Source organism: Mus pahari, chromosome 3 (genome assembly GCF_900095145.1).
Source record: "Mus pahari chromosome 3, PAHARI_EIJ_v1.1, whole genome shotgun sequence".
Classification (NCBI taxonomy): domain Eukaryota; kingdom Metazoa; phylum Chordata; class Mammalia; order Rodentia; family Muridae; genus Mus; species Mus pahari.
In genome coordinates, this window is record NC_034592.1 from 65,051,772 (window position 1) to 65,061,960 (window position 10,189).

General features: G+C 39.8%; 1 pseudogene; it reads right to left on the reverse strand.

Annotated features, from left to right (window-relative positions):
- Nucleotides 1-2,516: 2,516 nt before the first annotated feature.
- On the reverse strand, nt 2,517-5,049 carry LOC110317909 (annotated as a pseudogene).
- Between the last annotated feature and the right edge of the window lie 5,140 nt (nt 5,050-10,189).

Below are 10,189 nucleotides of genomic sequence, written 5' to 3' on the forward strand. Positions count from 1 at the left end.
TTGGATGAATTCCAAATTACTATTTATTCTGATAGAAATCCTACTAATTGCACAGGGCATCGTAATAAAGAATGGAGATGCAATTCACAGCATTCTCCTTGTGGTATTCTAATGCCTTGTGGTTTTAAAATAGCACCAAGGCCCCTTGCTTCCAGAGCTGTTATCTAATGCTATTAAAACCCTAAATGGTCTTTGTTTTCTAATGCTGTGCTAACTTAGATTCAAAGGGTTTCTGGGGTGCTCTCAGACCCTATATTGGTCTTAAATTTGACCAAAAAGGACAGTTTAAGAAAGCATAGTGAGCTCTGCTATCAATATAAATAATTCACAGTAGTTGCACTAAACACAGATACAAACAGAAATGAATACATTTTATTTTCTCGCAGCAGACACTGTTTATTACTGGATTCATGCTTATTCTGATCCATGCTTCTTGGTTTTTATTAACACAGTATATTAGACCTCTAGGCTCTCATTCTTCTTCCCTTCCACATCTCAATTCCTTTGGTTAAACACTTCCCTTTTTTGCTTGTGACATGAGGACTTCCTTTGTCTTTGGGTTATAAGTGTAGGTGTATAGTTGGCTTTAGGCAATGAGGTCCAGAGGCTTGAAAAAGTGTACCCGTGCCAACATTTATTCTTGGGATTCAACCATTTCTGTAAATTTGTAAACCCAGCCTCACTTCAATCTCCAAACAGAACACCCATGACAGCAGCAAACCTCAGCTGAGCCAGGCAAGACCAGCCTAGATTAGTTTACTTATGATGACATCCAGACCTGGCTGAATCCACTGTGACTAAGATGATCAAAATGCTTGCTGTCCCATGTCTACAAGGAATGAGAAGCATTGTTGCAAAGTTGCCAAATGAATTAAAAACAGCTGGAAGGCATGCTGCTTGTTTCCCTCTCTATTTGAACCTCGGCTATCTAGAACTTCATAAAGGTGTGTTCGGTGCTTACGAGAAGTTATATAAATGTAAATATAACAACCACTAAAAGTAATGTTTCTCATTCATTTTTTTTCTGGTAATCCTTGGCTATTCTAGTAGCCTCATCTGCAAACGCCATGTGTAACAATAGATTTATCAAATGAACAAACCTGCAATGTGCTCTCCTAAAGAGGCTCAGCCATCGTTTTATTTTTCTCACGGATGTGACAACATCTGACCTATTTAAAGGAGAAAGCCTATTTAAAAGAGAAAGAGTTTGTATGACTCATGTTTGATAATAAAGTCAATTATGAGAAAAGAATGATGGGAAGAACCTGAGGTAGCTGGTCATTGTTTGTCCACAGTCAGGAAACAGAGAGAGATGGATGCTCAGCTCTTCATTTCTTGTGTTCCATTTCATTCAGTCTTAGATCCCAGCCCGTGGGATGGTACTACCTATATTTAAGATGAGTTTTCTCCCCTTGGTTAAACCTTTCTGGAAACACCCTAGAAGAGTGTCTCAGAGGTCATTCTAACTCTAGTCTAATTGATGATGAAGGTTGATCGTCAGACACATTTCTTTTTCTTTCTTAACTATTTCAGATATAATTCCCACAGAGTTTCCTTGGCCCAGTGTGTATGTACTCACTCATAAAAATAAGATCATCAACTTATAAAACCATCTGCATTTCCTTTTGAACTTACCTCCTCCTTCTTCCCCATCAAGCCCACGTCTAGAACACACTTTGCAAAAAGATTTTTATAAGGCACCATTGCCTCTCATCGACGGATTTGTGTGTGAACATTCCTTCATTTAGTCTTTCATGCAATGGTGCTGCCTGGTGGCTCTGCCTAATCGAATGGAAAGCATCGAGGGTATGGCGGTAACTAACATCAACTTGGTATCTTTCTTAGAGTTTTCCAATTTGGAAGTGGGATGAGGGTGTGGAGCCAACACTGAATGAGAGCATCACATGTTGTAAAGTGTAGTAAGAGTTGCTAATTCATCAACAGAGATAGGGAATTCCCCTGGGAAAATTAGATTTTCATAAGAAGAAGTTGAATTTGGTTCAAGCTGTATAAGAAAACCATTCTTGAAAAATGAACAACTCTATATAGAGAGGTCTTTTTCTTTTTTTAACTTTAAACAAAATTTTTATTACACCAAGGTTATCACATAGTTGAATACTTCTCTACTTTGTACACAATCATTCCCACCCTCCACAAAAAGGCTGCTTCTGAACTTCTCATGTGGTGACACAGTGCTACAGTCCTGATGCCAACAGAACAGTAGAGATGCCTCAGTGACTTAAGTTGAAAGCAGGACCCTGGCATATGGCTCTTGCACCCAGCATCAGGAATGTCTTTATTCAAAAATACAAAATAAATTATCAGTAGGCATGGACAATGACAGCAATAAACCATTATATATTGTCAAAGGAAACCAGTAACTGATGGTTACAGTGATCAGCCAGCCTTCTCTTCAGTCATTTTCTTTAGGTGACTTCTCTGAAGTTATCAGTGAGGAACCCGCCTTGAGCTTCCTGTCACAGTTCAATGATAAGGGCAAAGCACTATTCTAGGAGTTAGCACATGCCATCTCCCATACACACTCCCATTCCACCCATTGCACCCATTCCAGGGTCCTTCTCTTTAGTAATTTCTGTCACTACAGCTTCAGCTGTGGCGCAGACAAGCACCAACAGGCCCCAAAAACCTGGGCGCTGTCCCGAGGCAAAAGTTCAAGGAAACTCAGTCTCCTGGAATGGTGGCATTTTGTATAACGAATGTTCCAATGTCCTTGCTTTAGTTGGGAAACAGATCCATGTGCTTTCCCTTAATACATAGACTTATCAGATTCTGGGTAGTCAGTCCTTGAGATGACCCCTGGGGTCTAGGCAGCTAGTCGCTGCCCAACAAAGGAATTTATCACTCGAGGAAGAAGGAAGTTTGTGATCTATAAGGCACCAGGCTAGATCCTTAGAACCACAGGTAGCTAATTTACACCCATACGCTAGCATTACAATGGCCTAAGGGGAAGGTGGACTATAGGATCTTTGACTTGGAGATTAAGCCCTTGCCCCCAGCTGCTGACTTTGTATTGTCTTTAGGTGAGGCTGTCTTTGATCCCAGTTGTGAATATTTTTGTTATCCCAGTTGTTTCCTGCTAGCCCTTCCAGGTTTGCATTCCTCTGTTTTTGTGTACTTCCCTGTTTTCTTCTGTATAAATAGTCTGATGCTCAATTTGACAATTTGCATTCAGATACCACACTCTCTTGTGTCCGTGTCTGTTTGTCTCCCCTCATTCACCGAATCCTCGCTCACCTGCAACCAGAGACCCGTTCCCCGCAGATCAGGGACCCCAGAAAAGTCCGTCTGCGGCACAGCTGTAGTTAGCAAGCAGGCCACCCCAGCAGCATCCAGTAAGGCAGTTCTTACAACCATTTTTGGATCAATGATTCCCTTTTCTACTGTGTTCACAAAATCTCCCAGCATTGTGTCATAACCAGCTTCTGAGGAACTCTGCAGAATTTTCTCAACTATCTAAGATCCTTCAGCACCTGCATTCTTAGCAATTGTCATTGCAGGAATTTTAAGTGCTCTTTTAATACTCTCTATACCTATTTTCTGATCTTCATTAGCAGACTTTAATGAATCCAAGGCTGGGATGCACTGAAGTTGAGCACAGCCCCCTCCTGGAACAATGTCTTCTTCAACAGCTGCTCTTGTAGCATTGAGAGCACCTGTAACTCTTTCTTCTCATTCACTCCAACTTCTCTTGTCCCTCTGACCTTCAACACAGCTACTCCATCTGAAAGTTTAGCAAGTCGCTCATTCAGATTTTCCTTTTCATATTCACTAGTTGTGATATCTAGCTGCTCAGTGATTTTTTTTTAATACATTTTTTTCAATGTGAGTTTTGTTACCTTTTCCTTTCAAAAGCATGGCATCATCTTTGGTAACAATGACCTCTCCAACTTTTCCTAAGTTGTGAGCTTGAACATCTTCAAGATTTAAATACAACCCCTCTTCTCCAAACACTGCACCATCAGTAGCAATAGCCATATCTTTAAAGTGATTCTTCCTATTGTCCCCAAACCTTGGAGCTTTGACTACTACAACCTGAAGACCGACCTTTAGCCTGTTCAAAACCAGTGTGCTTAGAGCTTCTCCATCAACATCTTCAGCGATTATGACCGAGGGCTTCTGGTGAATATTAGCAATTTCAAGAGCAGGTACAATAGACTTCAAAACCAGTGTGCTTAGAGCTTCTCCATCAACATCTTCAGTGATTATGACCGACGGCTTCTGGTGAATATTAGCAATTTCAAGAGCAGGTACAATAGACTGAACACTAGAAATTTTCTTTTCATTCAACAAAACATAGGCATCTTGGAATTCACACTTTTGACCTTTTAATATGTTAATAAAATATAGGGAAATGTATCTTCTATCAAACTTTATGCCTTCAATAATTTCTAGCTCATAATTCATGGTTTTTCCATTCTTCACTGTGATGACACCCTTTCTTCCAACCTTTTTCATTGCATCAGAAATGATGTTCCCAATGTCTTTGTCTCCATTTGTAGAAATTGTAGCAACCTGGGCAATTTCTTCAGGGGTTGTCACAAATTTAGATTGTTTCTTAAGTTCAGTAATTATAGCATCGACAGCCAACATCACACCTCTCCGAATTTCCACTGGATTAGCCCCTTTGCTGATCTCCTCAAAGCCTTCCTTGGCCATAGAGTATGCCAGAACAGTGGCAATGGTGGTGCTATCCCCAGCCTCTTTGTTTGTGCTATTGGCAACATCCTGAACAAGTTTAGCTCTGATATTTTTGTATTTATCCTTTGAATCAACTGACTTGGATCAACACAGTGACTCCATCTTGTGTTACTTTGGGACTTCCCCAACTCAGTTCAATAATCACTGTTCTTCCCTTTGACCCCATTGTAACAGTTAAAGCATCGGCTCAAAGGTCTACACACCTTGAAGCACTAAGGCTTGAGCATCTGCACTAAATTTTACATCTTTGGCATAGGCCTGAGTGAGATGAGGAGCCAGTGCCCAGGACACTGGTCTCATCTGGAGAAGGACTATGGGTAGTCAAAGCATTTTTGCGGGGTAGCAGCAGGAGAACAAGAGGCAAGTAAGGATCGAGAGGTCTTTTATTTTTTTATTTTCTTTATTTACATTTCAAATGTTATCCCCTTTCCTAGTATCCCCTCTGAAAACCCCCTATCCCATCCCCCACCCCCCGCTCACCAACCTACCCACTCCTGCTTCCTGGCCCTGGCAGTCCCCTATCCTGGGGCATAGAACCTTCACAGGACCAAGGGCCTCTCCTTTCATTGATGACCATCTAGGCCATCCTCTGCTACATATGCAGCTAGAGCCATGAATCCCACCATGCGCTTTCTTTGGTTAGTCATTTAGTCCCAGGGATCTCTGGATACACTGGTTAGTTCATATTGTTGTTCCTCCTATGGGGCTGCAAACCCCTTCAGCTCCTTGGATACTTTACTCTAACCAGAGGATCCAGCAATACCATTCTTGGGCATATACCCAGAAGATGCTCCAACATGTAATAAGGACACTATGTTCATAAAAGCCTTACTTATAATAGCCAGAAGCTGGAAAGAACCCAGATGTCCCTCAACAGAGGAATGGATACAAAAAATATGGTACATTTATACAATGGAGTACTACGCAGCTATTAAAAACAATGAATTTATGAAATTCTTAGACAAATGGATGCATCTGGAGGATATCATCCTGAGTGAGGTAATCCAATCACAAAAGAATACATATGATATGCACTCACTGATAAGTGGATATTAGCCCAGAAGCTCGGAAAACCCAAGATACAATTCATAAAACACATGCAACTCAAGAAGAAGGAAGATCAAAGTGTGGATACTTCAATCCTTCTTAGAAGGGGGAACAAAATACCCATGGAAAGAGATACAGGGATAAAGTGTGAAGCAGAGACTGAAGGAATGACCATCCAGAAACTGCCCCACCTGGGGATCCATCCCATAGAAAACCACTAGAACCAGACACTATTGTGGATGCCAACAAGAGCTTGTTGACAGGAGCCTGATAGAGCTGTCTCCTGAGAGGCTCTGCCAGTGCCTGACAAATACAGTAGCACAGAGGTCTTAAGAAGAAGATCATGATTGATCTCAAGAATGAAGGAGGTTGTGGAAAGATGGGCGAAGGGAGGATTAACCCTTGGTGGTGATATCTGGAGAATTTTCCAGTTTTTTGAGTATCAAAATAGTGTCTTAGAGTGCTATTAGGATTACCTTGTATGCATGTTTAAAAAGCTCGTATCTGGGTGACTTCCAGTGTTATTCAGAATATTTAGTTAGGTCTCTGATCTAGATTTTAGCTGGCTCATTAGGCAATTCTTATACTCTCAATTTTTGCAAGTCACTGATCTAAGTGAATAAAGATTCCCAGGGTATGAACTCACATGGAAGAATTCACAGGAGATATTTGCCTCTGGTAGATATGTATGTGTGAGTAAGAGGAACGAAGTATACCCAGAGCTCACTGACACAGTAGCAGGTGGGTCAGAATCTCTCTTTTCACTAGCAGAGTGGCTGGTTCTTTTTATGAATAGGGATGTGAAATTATTTCCAAAGAGGCAAAATGATCCTTCCATGTTCTGCCTTGAGGTAACATACTCAGTGTGCAAATATCAAACTATTCTAAAGAAAATTTAGTTCTAGTTTTTATGTCATAATAATTTGGGGAAATATAACCATAAGACATTTATTATTCATGTTTCCTTAATAGGCCACCACACTTGACCATTTTCCCGGACTTTAGCAATCTGTTCAGTCAGTGCCCCTGGGTTTTGTCAACATGACACATATCTGGACATATTTGGGAACAAGGAATTTTAATTGATAAAATGCCTTTATCAGATTGTCTGTTTGTAAGTCTTTAGGATATTGCCTTGATTAATAATTGATGTGGGTGGTTCCATCATTGGGCCGGGTGGTCCAGGGTTCTATAAGAAAGCAAGCTGAGCAAGCCATGGGGAGCAAGCCAGTAAGTAGTATTCCTCAATGACTTCTGCTTCAATTCCTGTCTTGAGTTCCTGCACTGACTTCCTTAGACAATGAACTATGATGTTGAAGTGTAAGCTGAAACACCCTCTCCTCCCCAAGTTGTTCTTGGTTATGGTGTTTCATCGGAGCACTAGAAGGTCCTAACTAAGACACATAAAGATATTTGTAGAACAAGTGATCTTAAGAGAAATCACATATTTCTGCACTTGAGTTGAGTTTTACTCTAAATGATGTTTGTTTAACATTTTAGTGGATTATGCTGCTTATTTTACATTTCACCATTATAAAATTTAAATGCTAAAGAAACAAAATACAGTTGTTAAAATAAATCTCATTTTGTGGACGTTAAATTGAATGCTTTTTAAGGTTTTGAAAATTGCCTTTAATACTATTTTCATGTGAAATTTGGGTTAGATAATGGAAAGTATTTAGGAAAATCAGAAATCCTAGGGGGGCTCTTCTGAGGATTCTTTCATGAATGTTCTTATTTTACTACAAATAAAATAAACAAAACGAATGTAATTTATGCTATAGAGGATGTAATGTGGATTTGTTATTTCACTGATTATTTTAAATATCAATCTAGGGGGTACCATAACTACCCCAAAATGTCTCTGACCCTATATCCCAAGTTTGATAAACAACTGGGTGTATTACATTGAGGAAGGGTTTGGACAATCCATCACAATAAACTGTGAATAAAAATTCCAGATATAAATGTATTACTTTATAAGCTAGTAACAACAAAATGATGTATGTTACGATGAATGTGCCTTTCCGTTATTTCAGTTTCAATGAACATTCTTGTTTGTACATGCATATTAATTTGCTTACAATATCATCATCTAAGTATCTTTTCATTTATAAGGATCATAGGGACCAGCGTGCTATCAACTTGGAATGTTGTCTGCATGTACTCTAAGCACATGACCGTCACCAGCCTAAATAATAGTCACAACTTTACAGCCAAAAGTGCTATGCTTGTGCTACGAGTCACGACTGATGATGTAATCGAGTGTTCTAAAGCAGCAGTCCTTCCCATCTTCAGAAAGGAGCCATCATTTGTTCCTTTGATTTATTTCCCCACAGTGCAAAGCCATGGTGCATTTATTTCTGTCTAGAGAAATCCAGAGGTTATAGATGCTTCACGATGGGGCTATTCATTGCACTTTTTGCTCTCTCTGGTTGTAATGGCAGGTGTAGCAAAAGCAGAGAACTTCAATTTGTGCACTCACTTCCCTTCTCCTAGAGATGCTAGCTGGCTCCCTGATATAGCCTGTCATACACGTCTAAGAAAGGAATATTAGCTGGGAGTGCTTAGAAATCAGGTCCCTGACCAGGGTGCCACATGTAAGAGGTTAATATAGGCTGACAAGAATGATCGTCCTGGGCTCTGCTCTTTAGCAAATATTCCCCTGAGCAGTGACTAAGCCACCACAGTGAGCACATGCATCTGCATTTGCAGAGGCTGAGTGAAGGTGGAACATGAGGTCTAGATTTGTTGAAACAAGATGCCACCATACACATACTAGAATGCCTCGAATCTAGACAGACAGTAAATGCTAGTGAATGTACTGAAGATGTACAGATTCTCAGCCTTTGCTAACTCGAAGGCTACAGTCGCTTTGAAAACAGCTTTTACTTTCATTTAAAAAGATCATGAGAGAGAAAGAAGAAAAATTCAGGTGAATAGGTATATAAAGGATCTCAGGGAGGGGAAAGAATATGATCGAAATATATTGTATGAAAAAATTTAACACACACACATATATGATACAGAGAGAATACAATACATACATATATGTAAATACACATATGCATACATATACATATATGTGTGCATGTGTGCACATGTGCAATGGTGCACACATGGTTGTCAGAGGACAACTTGTGGGAGCTGGTTTTCTTGTTCTATCATGTGGGCTCTGGGAATTGATGGATGTGACTAGGATTGGTGACAAAATCCATTGCCTGCTTGCTGCTTCATCTCACTGACCAGCTTTTCTCTGTTGGAAATCACATGACACAGCAGTCCTGCCCCATGCTATCTTTTCAAGGGAGTTCAAAAGTTATGTCACTCACAAAACTTTGCACATAAGTGCCTACAGCAGCATCATTCATCATTTCAAAATTTGGAGGAGGTTTATGCTCATGATCCCAGCTCTTAGGAAGCTGATTTCTGAATATCACAAATCCAGTCAGAGATAGCCTGGGACATATAGTAAGTTTGAGACCAGCCTGTGCTACATAGTAAGACTCTGGAGGAAAAAAAAAAAGACTGAAAAAATTCAACTAAACAATCAACAAAACATCTTGGAAATACCAATGATGTCCTTTAGTAATTTAATGGATAAAGTGGTACCTGCTGACAATGAAATCTTATTCAAGACTATAAAGAAATGAGCTTACAAATGTTTCAAAGACATGGAAGACTGACCTGACGACCACTACTATATAAGAGACAAAGGCTGTGTACCCATCACTGGATGGGAGCACGACTCCAATAAAATGGAATTGTGGAAAAGGTAAACCATAAACAGTAAAGACAGGTTGCCAAGTTCAGAGTACAAAGGGTTTATAGTTCCCTGCAACTGCTTTATACAACACCACAATGATGGATGAATGCTATACTTATATACATTTTATATGCCTGTGTTATACTTACATACTTTCTGTTTGTTTAAACTCACAGGATATGCAATGCCAAAAGTGAACTCTAACATAAAATATAAGCTTTGAGATTACGATGTATAAGTAATTTTATAGGTGTAAAATAAGTTTGCCCTACTAGTCAAAGCTATGCCTGTGTTTGAGCAGAGCATGCTATGGGAACTCACTGTGCTTCTCAATTTTACTGCACATCTAAACTTGCTTTCCTTCTAAAATGCTGACTTTTAAAATCCCAGTGCTTATTTCTACAATTCAGTTATTTTCAGTACTGTGGATTTGCTAGCTCCCTATAATATTCTTATTTATTTGGAAAACAATTTGTGTGACGAAGCCCACCTCAAGGACTCTTAGAAATGGAGCCAGGGAACGAATGATCAAGGGCCACTCTGTCCTATTTTTATGGCTGGTCTAGTACCATTTTTATGTAGTTCTGTGATAGGTTATTTACACTGAGTACTAGCGTCTCTCAGTGTCAGGGTTGCTATTGTGTACCAGAGATATCT